General features: G+C 44.3%; 1 protein-coding gene across 1 annotated transcript in view; it reads right to left on the bottom strand.

Annotated features, from left to right (window-relative positions):
- Positions 1–18,018, bottom strand: part of FAM13B (family with sequence similarity 13 member B) — a 111,618-nt gene extending 93,600 nt beyond the window's left edge. The window contains exon 1 of the mRNA XM_033181109.1: positions 17,940–18,018. The gene's annotated coding sequence lies outside the window, so the exon portion shown is untranslated. The remainder of the gene's footprint in view (positions 1–17,939) is intronic.
- Between the last annotated feature and the right edge of the window lie 7,390 nt (positions 18,019–25,408).

Here is a 25,408-nt window from a genome sequence, read left to right as displayed (position 1 = left end):
CAGGTGTCCTCCTTACCCTTACTGATCTCCTTGAGCAAGGCTGTTTGAGTACTAGGATAAGGATTAACTTGTGTTCAGTCAAGACTGGCTTGTCTTTCTTAATACAATGTTAATAAGAAACTGGAGCCACCCTAGCCAGAAAAGCCAAAAAGATATATTCTGTCCCCACCAATTCTATCATTTAAAAGTAAAATAGATAAAACAAACATTCCAAGCTCCAGTTCTAGCCCTGTTACTAGCCTTGTGACTCTAGTCAAGTTACTTAACTTAGTTGTAGCTTAGAGTCCCCATCAGTCAAATAGGGAAACTAAGACTTAAATAAATTGGTATGCATAAAAGTGCTTTATTAGCCATATACTATAATTTTTTCAGTTCCCGCTCCTATACTGCATTCAGAGGCCTCGAGAACAATCTGAAAATGTCTTGCTTTCATATCTGGATTTTTATTGCTAGGAATGAGGCCCAGTGTGAAAACCTTTCTTAACGGAAGTTGCCAAATCTTTGTCTATTGGTAAATGAAAACCAAGAACCACTAAGAATTCCCCCAAACTCTCAGTGCTGGTTTTAAGATCTTCTGAGCCTTGTAAGTTACAGTAAATACAAGTACACCTCTTCCCCAATTAGAAGCATATTTACACTGCCCATTTGTAGAACAAGACATGACTATAAATACAGATAGGAAGCCATCATTTCATGAAGTCTTGTGTGTAGGGAAAAATAAGTGCAAATGGAGATGAGATTGTGACTACTCTTGATCCTCACAGAGCAGTAAAATGCTATCAAATTCAGTCAAACTCAGCTAATTAATTTCCTCCTTCTTGAGGTAGTCTCCTCTACTGAGAATTAAGGAAGGACTAAAAACACATCAAATTTAAATCCTCTGATAAAAGAGAAGCAACTCACCATTAGAGAGATGTATTGCTGGCTCTTCCAAGAAATGGAGTGGAAATCTTTCTGTGCCACTTTGCCCAGGACCATTGTGCCAGTGTGCAAGAATGTGTGTTTTTCATAAACAGAAAAATATCACTAGCTGCAAAGAGAAGAAACTGTTCCAGGGTGTACAAATGCCACGCCAACCTCCAAAATAATGGCAAATACTGTTCTGATCTTAGTAACCCAGAATAACCTTTGTGCCACTTACTTATTCAACACATACTTCTTGGGCAGCTATTAGGGGTCAGGCACTGTGCTAGGGGACATGATCACGATCTCTGCCCTGGAAAAGCTTTATCTTATGTATCTCTGGAATAAAATCTTTTGGTGGAATAGAACCAAAGTTAACATAATGTGGATTTCAGCTTCTATATTCACTCATATAGCCACTGGTGCCAGTCACATCCAGTTTGGAGAGCTGGAACAATTGACAGTAAGTCTCATCTTTGCCAAGTCCACATATTTGGCCTGATAACTTAGAATTCAGTGTATGACAATAATGTAAGCCAATACTATAATCAGCTATAAGACTAATTTGTTTTGGCTTCTTTATTAAATTCCTATAATCAGCTAAATATTTTTTCCACAGTCAGAACTTTTATTGTTAAAAATAAATGCATAACAAAGAATAAATATCCCTTTCTCTTCTTCCCTCTGCCTGTGTCCATATAGGAGAAAGAAAAAAGTGCTCAGAGATTCAGTGAGATTATGACCTTCACAAAATCATGAACTTTCTGCTGCCTTTTTAACCAGAAATCTAGGCAGGAGGGTCTCACCATTTTGTATACCCTCCCTGTTCCTTAGAGGCTCTAGGCTTTTGAGCCTTCCTATCATTTGACCAGCTAGGTTGCTTCTCAACACCTCTTTTTCACCCTTTGAGTCAGGGTCTTGCTTTGTCTCCCAGGTTGGGGTCCAGTGGCCCAATTATAGCTCAATATCCCAGGTTCAAGCAATCCTCCCACCTCAGCCTCCCAAGTAGCTGGGACTACAAGCTATAGTATATATATTTTGTAGAGACGTATTATCACTACGTTGCCCAGGCTGGTCTCTTAACTCCTGGGCTCAAGAGATCCTCCCACCTTGGCCTCCCAAAGTGCTGGGATTATAGGCGTGAGCCACCATGCCTAGCCTTCAGGCACCTTTCATTCAGACCACATTTTCTGTGGCAAACTGACAACGCCAATGTTTGCAGATTGCGGTCTAACTACAGCTGTATGTTTTGCCAAATATTTACACCTAACTGCTCTTTTCCACTAAAGTAGATAACAATTTACAGAAGCATTTAATGTTTTCTGAATCCCCAAGTTCATCAGCAGAGAAGCTCCAAAACATGAAGGTGTACATTCCTATTTTAGGCCTTCATAGAAAGAAACCAACCTGGCTGGGTGTGGTGGTTCAAGCCTGTAATCCCAGCACTTTGGGAGGCCGAGGCAGGTGGATCACGAGGTCAGGAGTTCAAGACCAGCCTGACCAACATGGTGAAACCCCATCTCTACTAAAAATACAAAGTTAGCCAGGCGTGGTGGCACATGACTGTAATCCCAGCTACTGGGGAGGCTGAGGCAGGAGAATCGTTTGAACCCAGGAGACAGAGGTTGCAGTGAGCCGAGACTGCACTACTGCACTCCAGCCTAGTGACAGAGCGAGACTCCGTCTAAAAAAAAAAAAAAAAGGCTGGGCGCAGTGGCTCACACCTGTAATCCCAGCACTTTGGGAACTTTGGGAGGTTGAGGCAGGAGGATCACAAGGTCTGGAGTTCCAGATCAGCCTGGCCAATATGGTGAAACCCTGTCTCTACTAAAAATACAAATAAAAAATCAGCCAGGCATGGTGGTGCATGCCTGTAATCCCAGCTACTCAGGAGGCTGAGGCAGAAGAATTGCTTGAATCTGGGAGGCAGAGGTTGCGGTGAACCAAGATCGCGCCACAGCACTCCAGCCTGGGCGACAGTGGGAGACTCCATCTCAAAAAAAAAAAAAAAAAAAAAAAAGGGAGATAATAGAATGGAGGGAAGACAATATTCAAAGAATAGTGGCTGAACATTTTCCAGAATTAAAGGTAAATATCCTAAATTCTAGAAGACTAAAATTGCCATGCTGGAAAGTATAAAATGCACACATAGTTAAAGTTTAGTACCCAGAGAGAAAGAGGATCTTAAAATTAGGCAACAAGAAAAGACATTAGGCCAGGTACAGTGGCTCACGCCTGTAATCCCAGCACTCTGGGAGGCCAAGGTGGGCGGATTGCCTGAGGTCAAGAGTTCAAGACCAGCCTGGCCAACATGACAAAACCCTGCCTCTACTAAAAATACAAAAATTAGCCAGATGTGGTGGCACACGCCTGTAATCCCAGCTACTCAAAAGGCTAAGGCAGGAGAATCGCTTGAACCTGGGAGGCAGAGGTTGCAGTGAGCTGAGATTGCACGATTGCACTCCAGCCTGGGTGACAGAGCAAGACTCCATCTCAAAAAAAAAAAAAAAAGGAAAAGAAAAGAAAAGACACTAATCTTCAAAGAAAAGATAATTTGGCTGACCACAGACCTTTCAATAGTAACAATAGAAACCAAATGATACTGCAGTGTATCTTCAAAACGTTAAGAGAAAATTACCATCTTCCAGAAGGAAGATTCAAAATACGAGAAGTAGTGGTGAACAAAGAAAATCGTTTGCATGTTTGCTATAAATCTAAACACTATCCAAAATAATGGCAACAATGTCTAAATTCTGCTATTGTTCAATAATTTTACATGTGCTATTGTGAGAGGGTAAATGAAAGTATTAGAAGGCTTTGTATTGTTTAAGAGTAGGCTAAATAAGTTTATAATTTGTTGAGTTAAATATACATGTTAAAATGTCTACATAATCACTACAAGAAATTAAACAGTATATATAACTTCCAGTTTATTAGGGGGATAAAATAAAATGGGAAGATCTTAATTTTAAAAATGGATAAAAAATTTTAAAGGAGGACAAATAGTAAAACATTAGATAGCAGAAATAAGTTCAAATATGAGTAATTACAATCAGTGTAAATATATTACTTCCTAATTAAAAGTAAAAGAGCTGGGCATGTGGTTCACACCCATAATCCCAGCACTTTGGGAGGCCAAGGCAGGAGAATTGCTTAAGCCCACGAGTTTGAAACCAGCCTGGGCAACATAGCAAGACCCCATCTCTTAAAAAAAAAAATTTTGGTCGGGGGTGGCACCGAGATGGGAGAATCACTTGAGCCTGGGAATTCAAGCCTGCAGTAAGCACCACTGCACTCCAGCCTGGGCAGCAGAGCAAGACCCTGTCTCAAAAAAAAAAAAAATTAATAGCCAGGGGCAGTGCTTTGCACCTGTAATCCCAGCTAGTCAGGAGGCTGAGGCAGGAGGATCATTGGAGCCCGGAAGTTTCAAGGTTACGGTGAGCTATGCTCGCACCACGGCACTCCAGCCTGCGCAACAGGGGAAGACCCTGAAGTTCATAGCTGCATTTTTTATATTGGCGAAAAAAAATGGAAACTGAAGCTCAGGTAGTTATCAATGATAGAATGATGAATGATTAATACAGTATGGTATCTTCATACCATGTAAACAATGAAAATGAACAAACTACAGCTGCAAACAATATGATGAATCACAAACATAAATGAAAGAAGCCAGACACAAACACATATTGTATGAATCCATTAAAAACAGTTCAAAAGCAGGGAAAACTAAACTATCATTTTAGAAGTCAGAATTGTGTTTAAGGAGGGAAGTCTTTTTGAGGAAGGAAGAAATCAATAATAAGGAAGGGTCATGAGAAGATATTCCATTTCTTAACCTAGGGGGAAGTTGCATGGATATGTTCACCCAGGGACAATTCAGTGAGCTGTACTCATGATCTGTATACTTCTCCATATATATTTTGTATTTCAAAAAGTTTAAAAATAAAAACTAGCTCCTTAAGTTTTTAAGTTTTTTCTTTAATTGAAATTAAATATAACAGTGTTTCCCCAAAAAAGCAAAACTAAATCATCGTGTTTAGGGATACAAATTAGGGGAAAAACTTAAAAAAAAAAAAAAGCCAGGAAGTGACTAACATAGACATCATGATGCTGGTTCCGGTTCTTTTGGGAACGAGGGGCAAGAGTGCCTGGAGACACAAAAATGAGAATGCTCTTATTCTTGATACGAGCAGTGGTGGTTACATGGGTGTTTGCTTTGTATTAAATTGACCAGGGGCCAGGCGCAGTGGCTCACACCTGTAATTCCAGCACTTTGGGAGGCTGAGGAGGGTGAACCACCTGAAGCCGGGAGTTGGAGACCAGTCTGGCTAACATGGTGAAAGCCTGTCTCTACTAAAAATACAAAAAGTAGCCAGGCGTGATGGCGCAGGCCTGTAGTCCCAGCTACTTGGGAGGCTGAGGCAGGAGAATCACTCAAACCCGGGAAGTGGAGGTTACAGTGAGCTGAGATTGTGCCACTTCATCCCAGCCTGAGCAACAGGGCCAGACTCTGTCTCCAAAAAAAAAAAAAAAAAAAAAAAGAACAGCAGCAATAAAAGAAATTGACCAGGCCAGCAAGAATCACTTGAGGCCAGGAATTGGAGACCAGCCTGGGCACCATAGGGAGACCCCATCTCTATAAAAATTAAAATTAAAAATTAGCCAGGCATGGTAACACACCTATAGTCCCAGCTACTCAGGAGGCCGAGGTAGGAGGATTGCTTGAGGCCAGGAGGTCAAAGCTGCAGTGATCCATGATTGTGCCACTGCATTCCACCCTGGGTGACACAGAGAGACCCTGTCTCAAAAATAATAATAAATAAGAATAAATTATTGACCTGTGTTTACCTTGTTTGGGCATTATTCTTTTTTCTTTGAGACTGAGTCTTGCTCTGTCGCCAGGCTGAAGTGCAGTGGCACAATCTCGGCTCACTGCAACCTCCACCTCCCGGGTTAAAGCGATTCTCCTGCCTCAGCCTCCCAAGTAGCTGGGATTACAGGCATGCGCCACCACATCTGGCTAATTTTTTATATTTTAGTAGAGACAGGGTTTTACCATGTTGGTCAGGCTGGTCTCGAACTCCTGACCTCATGATCCGCCCGCCTTGGCCTCCCAAAGTGCTGGAATTGCAGGCATCAGCCACCACGCCCAGCCTCTTTTTTTCTTTTCTTTTCTTTTTTTTTTTTTTTTTTTTAACAGAAATGGGATCTCTCTTCGTTGCCCACGCTGGTCTCAAACTCCTGGGCTCAAGCAATCTTTTTGCCTCACCTTCCCAAAGTGCTGGGATCACAGGTGTGAGCCACCATACCCAGCCGGGACATTTTGTATATGAATATTGCACAATAAAAAGGGGGTATTTTGGTTTTTTTTTTTTTTTTTTTTTTTTGAGACGGAGTCTCGCTCTGTCGCCCGGGCTGGAGTGCAGTGGCCGGATCTCAGCTCACTGCAAGCTCCGCCTCCCGGGTTTACGCCATTCTCCTGCCTCAGCCTCCCAAGTAGCTGGGACTACAGGCGCCAGCCACCTCGCCCGGCTAGCTTTTTTTGTATTTTTTTTAGTAGACACAGGGTTTCACCGTGTTAGCCAGGATGGTCTTGAACTCCTGACCTCGTGATCCGCCCGTCTCGGCCTCCCAAAGTGCTGGGATTACAGGCTTGAGCCACCGTGCCCGGCCTTGGTATTTTTATTAGAGAAAGTATCTCACTCCATCTCCCAGGCTGGAGTACAGTGGCTCCATTATAGCTCATTGTAGCCCAGAACTCCTGGGCTCAAGTGATCCTCCCACCTCAACCTCCTGTGTAGCTGGAACTATAGGCACAGACAAGGTCTTGCTGTGTTGCCCAGGCTGGTCTTGAACTCCTGACCTCAACAGATCCTCCAACCTCAGCCTCCCAAAGTGCTAGGATTACAAGCATGAGCCACTGCACCAGCCTAAAAAAGATATTTTAAAGCAAGCTTTTAAAAAAAGATAATAGGCTGGGCGCTGTGGCTCACACCTGTATTCCCAGCACTTTGGGAGGCTGAGGAGGGTGAACCACCTGAAGCCGGAGTTGGAGACCAGTCTGGCTAACATGGTGAAAGCCTGTCTCTACTAAAAATACAAAAAGTAGCCAGGCGTGATGGCGCAGGCCTGTAGTCCCAGCTACTTGGGAGGCTGAGGCAGGAGAATCACTCAAACCCGGGAAGTGGAGGTTACAGTGAGCTGAGATTGTGCCACTTCATCCCAGCCTGAGCAACAGGGCCAGACTCTGTCTCCAAAAAAAAAAAAAAAAAAAGAACAGCAGCAATAAAAGAAATTGACCAGGCCAGCAAGAATCACTTGAGGCCAGGAATTGGAGACCAGCCTGGGCACCATAGGGAGACCCCATCTCTATAAAAATTAAAATTAAAAATTAGCCAGGCATGGTAACACACCTATAGTCCCAGCTACTCAGGAGGCCGAGGTAGGAGGATTGCTTGAGGCCAGGAGGTCAAAGCTGCAGTGATCCATGATTGTGCCACTGCATTCCACCCTGGGTGACACAGAGAGACCCTGTCTCAAAAATAATAATAAATAAGAATAAATTATTGACCTGTGTTTACCTTGTTTGGGCATTATTCTTTTTTCTTTGAGACTGAGTCTTGCTCTGTCGCCAGGCTGAAGTGCAGTGGCACAATCTCGGCTCACTGCAACCTCCACCTCCCGGGTTAAAGCGATTCTCCTGCCTCAGCCTCCCAAGTAGCTGGGATTACAGGCATGCGCCACCACATCTGGCTAATTTTTTATATTTTAGTAGAGACAGGGTTTTACCATGTTGGTCAGGCTGGTCTCGAACTCCTGACCTCATGATCCGCCCGCCTTGGCCTCCCAAAGTGCTGGAATTGCAGGCATCAGCCACCACGCCCAGCCTCTTTTTTTCTTTTTCTTTTCTTTTTTTTTTTTTTTTTTTAACAGAAATGGGATCTCTCTTCGTTGCCCACGCTGGTCTCAAACTCCTGGGCTCAAGCAATCTTTTTGCCTCACCTTCCCAAAGTGCTGGGATCACAGGTGTGAGCCACCATACCCAGCCGGGACATTTTGTATATGAATATTGCACAATAAAAAGGGGGTATTTTGGTTTTTTTTTTTTTTTTTTTTTTTTTGAGACGGAGTCTCGCTCTGTCGCCCGGGCTGGAGTGCAGTGGCCGGATCTCAGCTCACTGCAAGCTCCGCCTCCCGGGTTTACGCCATTCTCCTGCCTCAGCCTCCCAAGTAGCTGGGACTACAGGCGCCAGCCACCTCGCCCGGCTAGCTTTTTTTGTATTTTTTTTAGTAGACACAGGGTTTCACCGTGTTAGCCAGGATGGTCTTGAACTCCTGACCTCGTGATCCGCCCGTCTCGGCCTCCCAAAGTGCTGGGATTACAGGCTTGAGCCACCGTGCCCGGCCTTGGTATTTTTATTAGAGAAAGTATCTCACTCCATCTCCCAGGCTGGAGTACAGTGGCTCCATTATAGCTCATTGTAGCCCAGAACTCCTGGGCTCAAGTGATCCTCCCACCTCAACCTCCTGTGTAGCTGGAACTATAGGCACAGACAAGGTCTTGCTGTGTTGCCCAGGCTGGTCTTGAACTCCTGACCTCAACAGATCCTCCAACCTCAGCCTCCCAAAGTGCTAGGATTACAAGCATGAGCCACTGCACCAGCCTAAAAAAGATATTTTAAAGCAAGCTTTTAAAAAAAGATAATAGGCTGGGCGCTGTGGCTCACACCTGTATTCCCAGCACTTTGGGAGGCCAAGGTGGGCAGATCATCTGAGGTCAAGAGTTCGAGACCAGACCGACCAATATAGTGAAACCCTGCCTCTACTAAAAATACAAAAATTAGCCAGGCATGGTGGCACACGCCTGTAATCCCAGCTCTTCAGGAGGCTGAGGCAGGAGAATCACTTGAACCCAGGGGGCGGAGGTTGCAGTGACCTGAGATCGCACCATTGCACTCTAGCCTGGGCGACAAAGCAAGACTCTGTCTCCAAAAAAAAAAAAAAACAGATAATATAAGACAATGTCTTCATGATTCTTAAATAAAACACAACCTTTTCATGGTAAAGTAAGGATTGATAAATTCAGCTATTTTACATTTGACATTATTAAAAAAGTGAAAATTCAAGCCAAAAGACTGGAAAAGTTAGCTATAAAACATTCAACCCCAAAAAGGACTACTATCCACATGATATAAAGAACTTCTGGAAATAAATTTTAATTTTTTTTTTTTTTTTTTTGAGACGGAGTCTCGCTCTGTCGCCCGGGCTGGAGTGCAGTGGCTGGATCTCAGCTCACTGCAAGCTCCGCCTCCCGGGTTTACCGCCATTCTCCTGCCTCAGTCTCCAAGTAGCTGGGACTACAGGCGCCCGCCACCTCGCCCGGCTAGTTTTTTGTATTTTTTAGTAGAGACGGGGTTTCACAGTGTTAGCCAGGATGGTCTCGATCTCCTGACCTCGTGATCCGCCCGCCTCGGCCTCCCAAAGGGCTGGGATTACAGGCTTGAGCCACCGCGCCCGGCCATTTTAAATTTTTTAAAAAGACAATCTAATATGAAATTACAAAAATATACTTTTTTTTTTTTTTTTTTTTTTTTTTTGAGACGGAGTCTTGCTCTGTCGCCCAGGCTGGAGTGCAGTGGCCAGATCTCTCAGCTCACTGCAAGCTCCGCCTCCCGGGTTCATGCCATTCTCCTGCCTCAGCCTCCCTAGTAGCTGGGACTACAGGCGCCCACCACCTCGCCCGGCTAGTTTTTGTATTTTTTTTAGTAGAGACGGGGTTTCACCGTGTTAGCCAGGATGGTCTCGATCTCCTGACCTCGTGATCCGCCTGTCTCGGCCTCCCAAAGTGCTGGGATTACAGGCTTGAGCCACCGCGCCCGGCCAAAAAAATACACTTTTTTATAGGGGTTGCACATAAAAGGAAATCCAAATGCCCAACACATGTATGAAAAATACTCAACCACATTAGTAATCAGGGAAACGCATACTAAAAAATACAACTTTATATCCACCATAATAAACTCACCAGCATGGCCAAAATTAGTAAGTCTGATAGCATCAAGTGATGCGGAACAACAGAATCTTTTTCACTGCTAGTAGCGTGTAAATTCTAAAATTGAAAACATAACTCTAGAACTAAACAATTCCACTCCTGAGTATATACTCTGGAGATCTGTGTGCACAAAGGTAGCAGAATATAGGTAGAAAAATGTTCACATCTGCATTAATTCTAGTAGTCCAAAAATGGAAACAAAACACTCCAGCCACAGAAGGATAGACCATACAAGGAAATATATATAACAATAAAAAAAGAATGAGGCCAGGCATGGTGGCTCATGCCTGTAATCGTAATCCTTTGGGAGGCTGAGGTGGGCAGATCACTTGAGCTCAGGAGTTTGAGATGACCCTGGGTAACATGGCAAAACCCTATCTCTACAAAAAATACAAAAATTAGCCAAGTGCAGTGGCACACACCTGTAATCACAGCTCCTCAGGAGGCTGAGGTGGGAGGATGGTTTGAGCCTGGGAGGCGGAGGCTGCAGTAAGCCAAGACCCTATCATTGCACTTCAGTCTGGGCAACAGAGCCAGACCCCATCTCAAAAAGAAAAAAAAGAATGAATAAACTTAGACCTACAGGTAACTGCATGGTTGAATCATAGCAATAAAGAAGGTAAATAAAATACAAAAGAAACCTACAGGATGGCTCTTTTAATAAAGTTCAAAATCAGACAAAACTAGTCAGAGGTACATACACAGGTGGTAAAATTACAAAGTGGCCAGGTCTGGTGGCTCACACCTGTAATCCCAACAATTTGGGAGGCTGAGGCGGGTGGATCACCTGAGGTCAGGAGTTCGAGACCAGCCTGACTAACATGGTGAAACCCTATTTCTACTACAAATACAAAAAATTAGCTGGGCATAGTGGCAGGTGCTTGTAATCCCAGCTACTCAGGAGGCTGAGGCAGGAGAATCGCTTGAACCCAGGGGGCAGAGGTTGCAGTGAGCCAAGATGACGCCACTGCACTCCAGCTTGAGCAACAAGAGTGAAACTCCATCTCAAAAAAAAATTACAGAGACCATGATCTCATCTTGAATTCTCACATATTGTGGGAGGGATGCAGTGAGAAGTAATTGAATCATGGGGGCAGGTCTTTTCCATGCTGTTCTCGTGATAGTGAATAAGTCTCATAAGATCTGGTGGCTTTATAAGGCGGAGTTTCCCTGCACAAGCTCTCTCTTTGCCTGCTGCCATCCACGTAAGATGTGACTTGCTCCTCCTTCCTTCAACCATGATTGTGATGCCTCCCCAGCCATGTGGAACTGTAAGTCCAATAAACCTGTTTCTTTTGTAAATTGCCCAGTCTCGGCTATGTCTTTATCAGCAGCATGAAAATGTACTAACACAGACTAGTAACTGCCAGGCAACTGATTACTGTAAAAGTCAGGATGGTGGTTTATCTCTAAGAAGAGACAGGCGGTATGTGACAGACAAGAGCCACAAGGCGAGCTTTGAGGAAGGGGCATTGTCTATTTTCTCTTTCCCTAATTGGGTGGTGGCTACACAAATGTTTCCTTTAGAATTTTTCTTTTTGTGCATTTCTGTTTTCTGCCTTGTATGTGTTTTCATTTTGGAATTGTGAAAGTTGGAAACAACAGGGAATGTAAGTGGTAGTCTCTGAATGGCATTAGTTTGCTCCTGAAACTCAATTTGGAGCTATTGATAAATGCTGAGTTAATGTCCAGAAAATATATTTAATTCAGTAGTTTAATACTATTATGAGGCCGGGCGCGGTGGCTCAAGCCTGTAATCCCAGCACTTTGGGAGGCTGAGACGGGCGGATCACGAGGTCAGGAGATCGAGACCATCCTGGCTAACACGGTGAAACCCCGTCTCTACTAAAAAAATACAAAAAACGGCCGGGCGCGGTGGCTCAAGCCTGTAATCCCAGCACTTTGGGAGGCCGAGACAGGCGGATCACGAGGTCAGGAGATCGAGACCATCCTGGCTAACACGGTGAAACCCCGTCTTTACTAAAAAAAATACAAAAACCTAGCCGGGCAAGGTGGCAGGCGCCTGTAGTCCCAGCCACTCGGGAGGCTGAGGCAGGAGAATGGCGTAAACCCGGGAGGCAGAGCTTGCAGTGAGCTGAGGTCTGGCCACTGCACTCCAGCCTGGGCGACAGAGTGAGACTCCGTCTCAAAAAAAAAAAAAAAAAATACTATTATGAGACATTATTACTATATCAGAATAAGGGTATTTCTTATTTTCTTTTCTTTTTTTTTTTTTGAAATGGAGTCTCAATCTGTCACCTAGGCTGGAGTGCAGTGGCACAATCTCAGCTCACTGCAACCTCTGCCTCCCGGGTTCAAGGAATTCTCTGCCTCAGCCTCCCAAGTAGCTGGGATTACAGGCACCCACCACCATGCCCAGCTAATTTTTGTATTTTTAGTAGAGACGGGGTTTCACCATCTTGGCCAGCTAGTCTTGAACTCCTGACCTCATGATCCACCTGCCTTGGCCTCCCAAAGTGCTGGGATTACAGGTGTGAGCCACCATGCCTGACCACTTCTTTTCACTTGCTCAGAAAGCAACTCAAAGTTGACAGATATGGAGTGAGCTATCTGTAGAAAAGAAACAAAAGAACAATCATTTTTAGTTGGGGGCAGAACAAGCATGTGGCAAAGTACTACATGAAGATAGCTAGTGCAGGCGGAATAATGATGTCCCAAAGATGTCCACATTCAGGCTGGGCGCGGTGCCTCATACCTGTAATCCCAGCACTTTGGGAGGCTGAGGCGGGCAGATCATGAGGTCAGGAGATCAAGACTATCCTGGCTAACAGGGTGAAACCCTGTCTCTACTAAAAAAAAAAAAAATATATATATATATATATATATATTAGTAGGGGTGGTGGCGCACACCTGTAGTCGCAGCTACTTGGGAGGCTGAGGCAGGAGAATTGCTTGAGCCCAGGAGGCAGAGGTTGCAGTGAGCCAAGATCGTGCCACTGCACTCCAGCCTGGTGACAGAGCAAGACTCCGTCTCAAAAACAAACAAACAAAAAATGTCCACATTTTATTCCCTAGAACCTGTGAATATGTTAAGGCACATAACAAATGGGAATAAAGGTTATAGGTAGAATTAAAGTTGCTCAACTGACCCAGAGATGGGGAAATTATCCCGGATTATCTGGGTAGGCCCAGTGTAATCACACAGGCCTTTATAAATGGAAGAGGAAGGCAGAAGACACTGGAGTGATGGATATGAGAATAACTCAATTTGCCATTGCTGGCTTTGAAAATGAATGGAGGCCATGAACCAGGGAATGTGGACTACCTCTAGAAGCTAGGAAAGGCAAGCAAACAGACTCTTTCCTATAGACCCCTAGATATTCCTCTAAGGGCCTGATTTTAGCCCAGTGAGACCCATGTCAGACTTCTGACCTACAGAACTATAAGATAATACATTTGTATTGTATTTTTTAAATTTTTAAATAACCTTTTTATTTTAGAATAACTTTAGGTTTACAGAAAAGTTGCAAAATTTAGTTCAGAGAGTTCCAAGCTTCCCCTAATGCTGGTACCTAATGCCTTTAAAAAAAAAAAAAAAAGAAAGAAAGGAAGGAAGAAAGAAAGAAATCCAAAAAAAAACAAAAAACAGAACTCTAGAACTTTAGGTTTACAGCAAAATGAAGCAGAAAGTACGATTTCCCATATACCCACTGCCCCCCACATACAAATCTGTGTGTTTGAGCCACTAAGTTTGTGGTAATTTGTTATAGCAATTAAAAAAAAAACACTAATACAACACCAAATGGCACTTTGGAGTAGAGGGAAAGAGAGGTAGATAATTTCCACATGCATATAGACATGGTAAAACACTAAAGAAAAATAATAATCCAAAATTCAATATAATTGTTACTTACAGTGGAGGGTACAGAAGTTACAGGCCTGCACCCCTAGAACACAGTACACTCGCCAAAAGAGGCCTCTATGTGAACTAGAAAAAACAATTGTTTTCTGAGCAGAGAATTAGAAAAACAACATATCCACTGGGTAGGAACCAGCCCATGGACCCTCAGCCTAGCAGCAGATGGTGTCTTTGTACCCAAGGAAGAAGCTCCATTCTTTAGGAGGCAAATCCCTCTCCCCTTGGCACGTCGTCTTTGTGCAGTGGCCAAATTGTACCAGCATGTTGGCTGACCCCCTAGGACCTTCAGAGCTTTTGTAATATTCTAGTTCTCAAGCCAAGTAGAAGGTATATGGGATTTGTTTTTCATAATTATTTTTCAAATTGCATGTATGTATTACATGCTGTCTCTCATAAATTCATATTTTAAAAAGTATTTAGCAATGTGATGAAATATGGTATCATTGTACGCCATACAGACCTTTGCCACTACCTCATTGCCCATCTCCTGACTACAACATAAAAATCAGAGAATTCTGAAGGATATTAGAGTGATGCATTTCTTTTTTTTTTTTTTTTTTTAAGCAAAGTCACTCTTTCACTCAGGCTGGACTGCAGTGGTGAGATCTTGGCTCACTGCAATCTCCGCCTCCCAGGTTCACGTGATTCTCATGCCTCAGCCACCCGACTAGCTGGAATTATAGGCATGCGCCACCATGCCCGACTAATTTTTGTATTTTTAGTAGAGACGGTATTTCACCATGTTGGCCAGGCTGGTCTTGAACTCCTAGCCTTAAGTGATCTGCCCACCTCGGCGTCCCAAAGTGCTGGGATTACAGGCGCGAGCCACTGTATCCGGCTTCAGAGTGATACATTTCTTGTTTTGTTTTTGTTTTTGTTTTTTCCTTGAGACGGAGTTTTGCACTCTTGTTGCCCAGGCTGGAGTGCAGTGGTGCAATCTCAGCTCACTACGATCTCTGCCTCCCGGGTTCAAGTGATTCTCCTGCCTCAGCCTCCTGAGTAGCTGGGACTATAGGCATGGGCCACTATGCCCGGCTAATTTTGTATTTTTAGTAGAGACAGAGTTTCACCATGTTGGTCAGGCTGATCTTGAACTCCTGACCTCAGATAATCCACCCACCTCTGCCTCCCAAAGTGCTGGGATGACAGGCGTGAGCCACCACGCCCGGGCTAGAGTGATACATTTCTTAACTCCATGAAACCTCTTTTCATCTGGAGTAAGTTACCCAGGAAAACAGGACTTTCCATCTGTCAGCCTCCATTCCTATCTTCAATAAGAAGTTTTGTCTGTTTTCTCACTCAGATATTGTCCATAGTGCTGGGAGCTAAATGTGCAAACTACAAAAACTTCGTGGGCACTTATAACCTGAGACAGCTTCCTAAAACCTAAAGAAAAATTTCATTATAGGCCGGGCGCGGTGGCTCAAGCCTGTAATCCCAGTACTTTGGGAGGCCGAGGCGGGCGGATCACGAGGTCAAGAGATCGAGACCATCCTGGCTAACACGGTGAAACCCCGTCTCTACTAAAAAAATACAAAAAGCTAGCCGGGCGAGGTAGCGGGCGCCTGTAGTCCCAGCTACTCCGGAGGCTGAGGCAGGAGAATGGCGTGAACCCGGGAGGCGGAGCTTGCAGTGAGCTGAGATCCGGCCACTGCACTCCAGCCCGGGCGACAGAGCGAGACTCCGTCTCAAAAAAAAAAAAAAAAAAAAAAAAAGAAAAATTTCATTATTAGGGATCCAGAATATCTAATAAAATCTGACATGCGGCCGGGCGCGGTGGCTCAAGCCTGTAATCCCAGCACTTTGGGAGGCCGAGACGGGCGGATCACGAGGTCAGGAGATCGAGACCCTCCTGGCTAACACGGTGAAACCCCGTCTCTACTAAAAAAAATACAAAAAAAAACTAGCCGGGCGAGGTGGCGGGCGCCTGTAGTCCAGCTACTCCGGAGGCTGAGGCAGGAGAATAGCGTGAACCCGGGAGGCGGAGCTTGCAGTGAGCTGAGATCCGGCCACTGCACTCCAGCCTGGGCGACAGAGCAAGACTCCGTCTCAAAAAAAAAAAAAAAAAAAAAAAAAAATCTGACATGCTGGGCCAGGCACAGTGGCTCATGTCTATAATCTCAGCACTTTGGGAGGCTGAGGTGGAAGAATTGCCTGAGGCTAGGCGTTCAAGACCAACCTGGGCAACAAAGTGAGCCCTTTTCTCTACAAAAATAAAATAAAATAAATTTAAACATTAGCCTGGTGTGGTGGTATGTGCCCACAGTCCCAACTTCTGGGAGGCTTAGGTGAGGGGATCGCTTGAGTCCACCATGAGTTCAAGGCTACAGTAAGCTCTGATCACTCAACTGTACTCCAGCCTGGGTGACAGAGTGGAGACCCTGCCTCAAAACAAATAAAAACAGGGCTGGGCACATGGCTCATGCCTGTAATCCCAGCACTTTGAGAGGTCAAGGTGGACAGATCATCTGAGGTCAGGAGTTCAAGACCAGCCTGACCAACATGGAGAAACCTCGTCTCTACAAAAAACACAAAATTAGCCGGGCGTGGTGGCGCATCCCTATAATCCCAGCTACTCAGGAGGCTGAGCAAAAGAATCGCTTGAACCCGGGAGGCGGAGGTTGTAGCGAGCTGAGATTGGGCCACTGCACTCCAGCTTAGGCAACAAGAGCGAAACTCTATGTCAAAAAAACAAACAAATAAACAAAAAATCTGACATGTCAACTGAAAGGAAGCAAAGAGGCAGAAAGAACTTGGAAGGTTCTATGCCAGCCCCACCATCTTGGACTTGGACATACTGCAACTCAGAGACTGCCTTGCCTCTTCCAAAGAAGCCCAAGACCTTTCTTTTTTAAAAATAGAGGACCTTGGATGGGACAAGACTACAGAAACACCTGTTAACCTCTCCCATACTGTCTACTGTCTTCAGAAGGGGTCACTTGGGTTTATTGGTCCAAAAATCCAAGCCTCAAACCATGAAGTGGAAGTTTTGCTTCTTAAATAGAAGCTCTTCCCACCCTTCCAGCTCCAAGAACTGTCTCTACCCAACCATGATGTTGAGTCTAGACAAGTACTTACAGAGGACCTTACAGATAGTCTAAATTCACATCTTCACCCTTTTGTTAAATTGTTTTTACAAATACAAAAATAATACATATTTGTTCCTGATTTTTGGCACCAAAAATTATAATACATAGTCATTAGGAAAATTCAAAGATTTAGAAGAATAAAGAAAAGCATATGTAGCATATTAATGGGGGGATAAAAGAATGAAAAGCAAAACTCTCACTTCACCCTAATCTTACTCTACTTCCCCCAAAAGTAAACCTTGTGACATATATCCTCTCAGACCTCTTTTCATACATTTATAAAATGTACACCCACAATTATCTTTTCCTTAACATAAATAGGATCGTAGTATAATACTCTAATATGCTTTTTACACATATTATTCTTTAGAAATATATCCATATTAGTAAATTTGTTCATAGTTTTCACTATGAAAAACAGTACTACAATGTGTTTGTATACTCATGTATATTTGTGTAGAACAGATTCCTGGAAACAAAATTGTTGAATTAAAGAATAACACAGTTAAAATTTAATATATTTTACCAAACCTACCTCCAAAGAGGCTTCATAAAATTATATGAGAATGACTATTTGCTTAAACTTTCACCAAAAATGGACTTTATGTATATTTTTAGCCAGTCTAATGAGCAAAAACAATGGCACACATTATTGAATTTGCATTTCTCTAATTACAAGTGCAGTTGAGTGTTATGCTTCCTGGCCAGTTGTATTACTTAGTCAGTGAATTCTCTATTTCCATTGCCTATTTTTCTGATTGCAACTTCTTCATTTTCATCAAAAAGTAGCAACTATGTACTGAGCACCTGACTGTGCTGGTCCCTATACGATGTATTTTTAAATAAATTATTTCTTAAACCATTTTGCAAATGAGAAATGTGAGAACCATATAGAGAGGAAATTCAAACCCTGGTCTCTTTTACTCTAAAACCTGCACATTCCCCACTATATTACTATACCAAAAAGCTTCACTTTACCTAAATGTGGTAGGACCAAAGGAAAGTGACTCACCCAAACACTCAGCCCTGTAGATGCCCCTTTCAGTCGGCAAGAGTGGTAGGCTTTTTACCACCCTCTTCTTCCCCTCCAGAAAACAAGGTTAAAAACTGCCAAAAAGTCTGTTCAGGCAAACTTGGCTGCCTATTATCTGTGTCCTTAGAGATAAAGAACCAGCCTTCAGTACAAGGGTCGAAGATAAAGAAAGTAGAAACACCAAGAAACATGGAGACCTTGGCCCCACAAGGCAGCAGGCTGATGGCCTGACAAGTCAGCCAGGGTTTCCAGGCACCTCCCAACACCCTCCTGCTGTGCTATAATTAAAACAAAAAAGAACCTTAGGCCTGGCGAACTTTTAATCAAAGGCATGAGTAACAAAGTTTAAGGTCTGGGTTTTTATCAAATTAAAATGATGGCTGGACACAGTGGCTCACACCTGTAATCCCAGCACTTTGGGAGGCCGAGGTGGGCGGATCATGAGGTCAGGAGATCGAGACCATCCTGGCTAACACGGTGAAACCCCGTCTCTACTAAAAATACAAGAACAAAATTAGCTGGGCCTGGTGGCGGGCACCTGTAGTCCCAGCTACTCAGGAGACTGAGGCAGGAGAAGGGCGTGAACCCAGGAGGCGGAGCTTGCAGTGAGCCAAGATCGCGTCACTGCACTCCAGCCTGGGCAACAGAGCAAGACTCCAAAAAAAAAAAAAAAAAAACCAAAATTATTATTTTATAATCCTTTTACTATGTAATTCAGATTGAAAGGTGTTCCTAAGAATGTCACTTTTGGCCAGGCGTGGTGACTGAAACCTGTAATTCCAGCACTTTGGGAGGCTGAGGTGGGTGGATCGCTTGAGCCCAGGAGTTCAAGACCAGCCTGGGCAATATAGTGAAACCCTCGTCTCTACCCAAAAAAATACAAACATTAGTCGGGCATGGTGACACACACCTGTAGTCCCAGCAGCTACTCAGGAGGCTGAGTTGAGAGGATCACTTGAGTGTGGGGAGTCAAGGCTTCAGTGAGCCATGACTGTGGCACTGCACTCCAGCCTCAGCAACAGAGTGAGACCCTATCTCAAAAAAAAAGAATTTCTGGTCAGGCACAGTGGCTCATGCCTGTAATCCCAGCACCTTTGGGAGGTCAAAGCGGGTGGATCACCTGAGGTCAGGAGTTCAAGGCCAGCCTGACCAACATGGTGAAACTCTGTCTCTACTAGAAATGCAAAATTAGCCAGGCATAGCAGCACATGCCTGTAATCCCAGCTATTCAGGAGGCTGAGGCAGGAGAATCACTTGAACCCAGGAGGCAGATGTTGCAGTGAGCCGGGGTCGTGCCATTGCACCCCAGCCTGAGTGACAAGAGCGAAACTCCATCTCAAAAAAAAAGATTTTCACTTTTGTTTTTCTCAAATGTGATTAACTTAATGTAAAGTACAGGAAATGTGATTTTTCTGATTTATTGTTCATGTTGATCATAATCTTCCCAAGAAAGAAATATGGGGTAAATTATGTCTAAGAAACTGCCAAACTCCCTTCTTTTCTTCCCAAAACATTAAGCACCTATGTGATGGTTTGATAATAGTCTGAAGCTGGGAGATGGATATATGGAGTCACATTAAACTATTCTTTCTACCTTCATATAATTAAAATTTTCCACCAGCTGGGCACAGTGGCTCTAGCCTGGCCTGTAATCCCAACACTTTGGCCAGGAGAATCACTTGAGTCCAGCAATTGAAGACCAGCCTGGGCAACATAGTGAGACCCTGTCTCTAAAAAAAAAAAAATCCAATAAAAAATCACCCCAAAAAAAGTGCCAGGCACTGGGGTAGAACACAATAAGTAAAACAGTTTATATTCTTTTGAGGAGCATAATCCATTTTGTTTTCATGGTGACAGCTTACAAAGCACTTTCTCAAATGTATTAACTGATCATCCTGTAAGTACATATTATGATTCCACACTGATGTGGAAGCATCCTACTTTTTACTATGCCCTTTCTTCCTGGTCTTTCTTGTTTTCTGTGATAAATATAATCTAGGGAGGGTCAGATCCCTGTCATTTGGGGGTGGGAGGGGTAGAGCGAGACCAGGATGGAAAGAAGACCTTTATCCTGTGGGTGGAGGCCTGAATGAGGTTAGTTTCAGGAAATTTCAGATAATGTCATCAGAATCTTAAATGCCGTCGCCAACCTTTTAAACACTTAAAGTGAGCCTTTCACTTACAGATTCTTCCTTTGAATTCAGGGTGGTTTTATTATTTTTAGACAGTTAAACTGAGTCACAGAAAAAGAGCTCCTTTCCCAGAATTACACAGTAAAATGGCATAAAATGTTATTCCCTTTGACTCCCAGAATCTCATTCTGTGAAGTTCAACCATGAAAAGCAGGACTGATGCGTACAGCTAAATTTTGTTTCACATCGGTTTGATCATATACTCTACAGAGCAACCCAGGCAGCCCGTTCACCTCTGCAATGCTGTCTCCCTCAGCTTTCAGAGCCCACAGAATCTGTTCTGCTTCAGTTCTCTTAGAAGCCTCTACTACTTTTCCCGCATGTGGTTGTAAAGTCTCATTCATATGTACAATGTCCACTTCTTCTTTGCAAGTCAGCCCTGAAAAACTTCAGAGGGTTTAACCATACTGAATACACCCTGTTGCTTCTTTGTTGTCTAATTCTCAAGTGTGTAAAAAGAAGCATGAGTTTACGGCCAAAAATTAGGCTGGTTGTCAGAGACAAGCACTTGTCTATTATCCCCACTTCATCCACAATTACTTCATCCTCCCAGCCTCAGTTTCCCCGTTTACACACAGCCTAGAATCTGGTGCTTTCTCCCTCCTTGCCAGGAAGTTGATACAGATCTTGGTGTAAAAGCAGGGCCAAAAAGAAAAAAAGCAGGGATGAGGGTTCTCCAAGTTCTTTCAGAGACATGGTAAACAGTTGTTTGCTTGTCAAAGGACCTATATGTGCCACTACAGTGCAGACAACACAGTTTCCCAGAATGGAGGTAAGTAAAATAGAAGACCATGGATAGAGGAAAGATGGCTGCAAGGAAGCCCTAGTTTTCCTTATGACCCCTCGAGCTTTGTAGGGGAGATGTAGAGGCAGTCAGCCTAACTCACAGCTGCTGCTCCCTGGTCAAAGAGGGTTCAGAAATGAAGGGCTGCTGGATCCCAAGGTCCTAGGCTGACAAACGTAATGGGATGTATTCATCCGAGGACTGGCAGGCTTTCCTTTTGGCTCCGGCTCCTCAGGGTATAAGTCAACCTCCCCTCACTCATGTTCTCATTGTTGAGAACCCTGGGAGCTGACAGAGAAACGGGGATAAGGGCCAGACTAGGAGATGCCCTTACAGCCCCAGGTAGAAGAACTGGCTCAAGATGCAGGACATCTGAAAAGAAGAAACAGATTTTCGTGGCTCCAAGCATTTCTGTAAGCACCACCTGTACCTGTCACGAGGAAAACGCTCCTATTAGCGCTACAACTAGCCCTCCCCACTTCTCAGCCTCCGAGAGAACGCCAAGTAATGAGAAGGGCAACCAATGAAACATGGGCTGAAAGCATTACCTCATCAGGGTGAGCCCCCATTGGCTGCAATGACTCTGGACAAGGCTTGCTCGCTAGTAAATTAACCCTTGTCAGGAACATAGACCTCCATGTGGGACCCCTTCCCTCCCCCGACTGCTCCTTGTTTTCAAATTAGGAAAAGGGGTAGGTGGGGAACAATAGACCTTTCCCTAACATTTTTCTTAGGCATGGTAGCTATTCAGTGGTTATGAGGAAGTTTGTATCTCCTCTCCCCAAAATTGTTCAGTGCCTTTTGAACCAAAAATGGAGCCACCTGCAACAGACTGATAAATATGGGTTAGGTAGGAAGAGGCAGAGTGAATTATCCGTTGTTTTTTTGTTTATTTTATTTTATATTTTTTTTTTTGAGACGGAGTCTAGCTCTGTCGCCCAAACTGGAGTGCAGTGGCCGGATCTCAGCTCACTGCAAGCTCCGCCTTTCGGGTTCACGCCATTCTCCTGCCTCAGCCTCCCGAGTAGCTGGGACTATAGGCGCCCGCCACCTCGCCCGGCTAGTTTTTTTTTTTTTTTTTTTTTTTTTGAGATGGAGTCTCGCTCTGTAGCCCGGGCTGGAGTGCAGTGGCCGGATCTCAGCTCACTGCAAGCGCCGCCTCCCGGTTTACGCCATTCTCCTGCCTCAGCCTCCTGAGTAGCTGGGACTACAGGCGCCCGCCACCTCGCCCGGCTAGTTTTTTGTATTTTTTAGTAGAGACGGGGTTTCACTGTGTTAGCCAGGATGGTCTCGATCTCCTGACCTCGTGATCCACCCGCCTCGGCCTCCCAAAGTGCTGGGATTACAGGCTTGAGCCACCGCGCCCGGCTTTTTTTTGTATTTTTTAGTAGAGACGGGGTTTCACCGGGTTAGCCAGGATGGTCTCGATCTCCTGACCTCGTGATCCACCCGTCTCCGCCTCCCAAAGTGCTGGGATTACAGGCTTGAGCCACCGCGCCCAGCCTATCTGTCGTTTTCTAAACCTACCATGGAATTGTCAGAGGGGCAAAGACCAAAAAGAATAATAAAAATTAAAACATCTTGGGAAAGATTGGCAATAAATTGATCTTGTTTTTTGCAACTTATTTTTTAAGGTTATCATCATAGCTACACTATTTTTAATGCAAACTGCCAAAAGATATGCTAATTTTTTTAAAAGGCAAATAGACAAAAGTTTGAGTTTATTACTTGAATTGCTTCATGAATAAAGTGTTCAATAAACCTGTCTTCCTGCTATCAAAATTCTGTATTTGACAGAACGAAGACAAAAGATTGTTTTAAAGTATGCTTCAAAAACTATGCAGCAGGCTTGGTGGCTCACACCTGTAATCCCAACACTTTGAGAGGCCAAGACTGAAAGATGGCTTGAACTCAGGAGTTCGAGACCAGCCTGGGCAACATGGCAAAACTCTGTCTCTGCAAAAAAAACAAAACAATTAGCTGTGTGTGGTGGCACACACCTGTAGTCCCAGCTATCTGGGAGGCTGAGGCAGGAGGATCACCTGAGGCCAGGAAATTGAGGCTGCAGTGAGCTGTGACTGCCCCACTGCATTCCAACCTGGTTGACAGAGTGAGACCCTTTCTCAAAAAAAGAAAAACAACGAAAAAAATGCACTTAGTGACTAAAGTCAAGGGAGGGAAGACATCTAAGACTGACTTGTTTCCCTCAAGTAAAAGTTATTAGCTCTGAGCTAAGAGCTAATTTGCAAACAAGGCGTGAAGATAACTGTAGTTGTGAATATTGAGAGCTGAGTATTTGAGAAAGCGGTCCTATCCGCATACTATAGGCAGAGGCTTTCTGGGAACATTATATCTTTTATTCTAAATTGATTTAAACTTAAAATTGACCAAAATATTGTGGGGTGGTGGGGGTTGTGGTTTGTTGTTAGTGGTGATTTTTTAAAAGCTTAAAAGCACCTTTTTTTTTTTTGAAACGGAGTTTTGCTGTTGTTTCCCTGGGTGGAGTGCAATGACCCAACCTCAGCTCACTGCAACCGCCACCTCATTGGGTTCAGGAGATTCTCCTGCCTCAGCCTCCCAAGTAGCTGGAATTACAGTTGCATACCACCACGTCCAGCTAATTTGTTAAATTTTTTTAGTAGACATGGGGTTTCACCATGTTGGCCAGGCTAGTCTCAAACTCCTGACCTCAGGTTTTTGTTTTTCTTTTTGGAGTCTCGCTGTCTCGCCCAGGCTGGAGTGCCGTGGCGCAATCTCAGCTCACTGCAAGCTCTGCTTCCCAACTTCACGCCATTCTCCTGCCTCAGCCTCCTGAGTAGCTGGGACTACAGGTGCCCGCCACCGCGCCCGGCTAATATTTTTGTATTCTTAGTAGAGACGGGGTTTCACTATGTTAGCCAGGATGGTCTCGATCTCCTGACCTCGTGATCTGCCCGCCTCAGCCTCCCAAAGTGCTGGGATTACAGGCGTGAGCCACCGTGCGCGGCCTGTTTTGTTTTGTTTTTTCAGTGAAGTACAGTAAGTCCTCACTTAACATCAGTGATAGGTTCTTGGAAACTGACTTTAAGTGAAATGACGTATAACGAAACCAATTTTACCACAGGCTAACTGGTATAAACAAGAGTTGAGGCTGGGCACTTGGGCTCATGCTTGTAATCCCAACACTTTGGGAGGCTGAGGCTGGAAGATCACTTGAGCCTAGGAGTTCAAGACCAGCCTGGGCAATATAGTGAAACCTCAGCTCTTCAAAAAAATTAGCCAGGCTTGGTGGTGCACAACTATAGCACCAGCTACTTCAGAGGCTGAGGTGGGAGGATTGCTTGAGCCTGGGAGGTCAAGGCTACATACAGTGAGCCATGATTGCACTACTGCACTGAAGCCTGGGTGACAGAGGAAGAACCTGTCTAAAAAAATATAAAAGAGAGGTAAGTTCCTGTGGCATATTTCTTGTCACAAAAATATCACCAAACTTCTAAATAAAAACCAAAACACTTCCAATATAAAAAATTAAGATAGGCTGGGAATGGTGGCTCATGCCTGTAATCCCAGCACTTTGGGAGGCCAAGGCAAGTGGATCACTTGAGGTCAGGAGTTCGAGACCAGCCTGACCAACATGGAGAAACCCCATCTCTACTAAAAATACAAAAATTAGCCAGGCGTGGTGGCACGCGCCTGTAATCCCAACTACTCAGGAGGCTGAGGCGGGAGAATCGCTTGAACCCGGGAGGCAGAAGTTGCAGTGAGCTGAGATCACATCACTCCATTCCAGCCTGGGTGACTGAGCAAGACTCCATCTCAGAAAAAAAAAAAAAAAAGAAAAAGAAAAATTAAGATAAATGTGAGCTCTACCTACATTTAAGAAAGATTCATCAAAACAAGTGAGATAATTATTACCCAATTATTCCAGTACAAGGTCTTGAGTAGCCAGAGCCTATCCTGGCAGCTCAGGGCACCAGGCAGGAAGCAATAGGATGGCAGGATGCCATCCTATTGCATGGTACATTCACACACAGGCTGATACTCACGCAGACTGGGTCTATGAACCTAACAGGCATGTCTTTGAGATGTAGGTAGAGACTGAGCACCTGTGAAAAACCCACACAGACATGGGGAGAATGAGCAGACTCCACACAGACAATTGCCCTGGCTGGGAACCAATTTTTTTTCCCATCAATGGTAAAGGAAATGACATTCTGTGAGGACCCGCTGTAGATTAAGACAATGACTGATTCACTTTTGCTCTAGTGAAAGTCACTCAAGTGGCCGGGTGCAGTGGCTCATGCCTGTAACCCCAGCACTTTGGGAGGCCGAGGCAGGTGGATCACAAGGTCAGGAATTTGAGACCAGCCTGACCAACATGGAGAAACCCCGTGTCTACTAAAAATACAAAAATTAGCCGGGCATGGTGGTGTGCGCCTGTAATCCCAGCTACTCAGGAGGCTGAGGCAAGAGAATTGCTTGAACCTGGGAGG

This window comes from Trachypithecus francoisi, unplaced genomic scaffold (assembly GCF_009764315.1).
Source record: "Trachypithecus francoisi isolate TF-2019V2 unplaced genomic scaffold, Tfra_2.0 Lachesis_group2, whole genome shotgun sequence".
Taxonomy (NCBI): domain Eukaryota; kingdom Metazoa; phylum Chordata; class Mammalia; order Primates; family Cercopithecidae; genus Trachypithecus; species Trachypithecus francoisi.
This window is presented reverse-complemented; position numbering and strand designations above follow the sequence as displayed.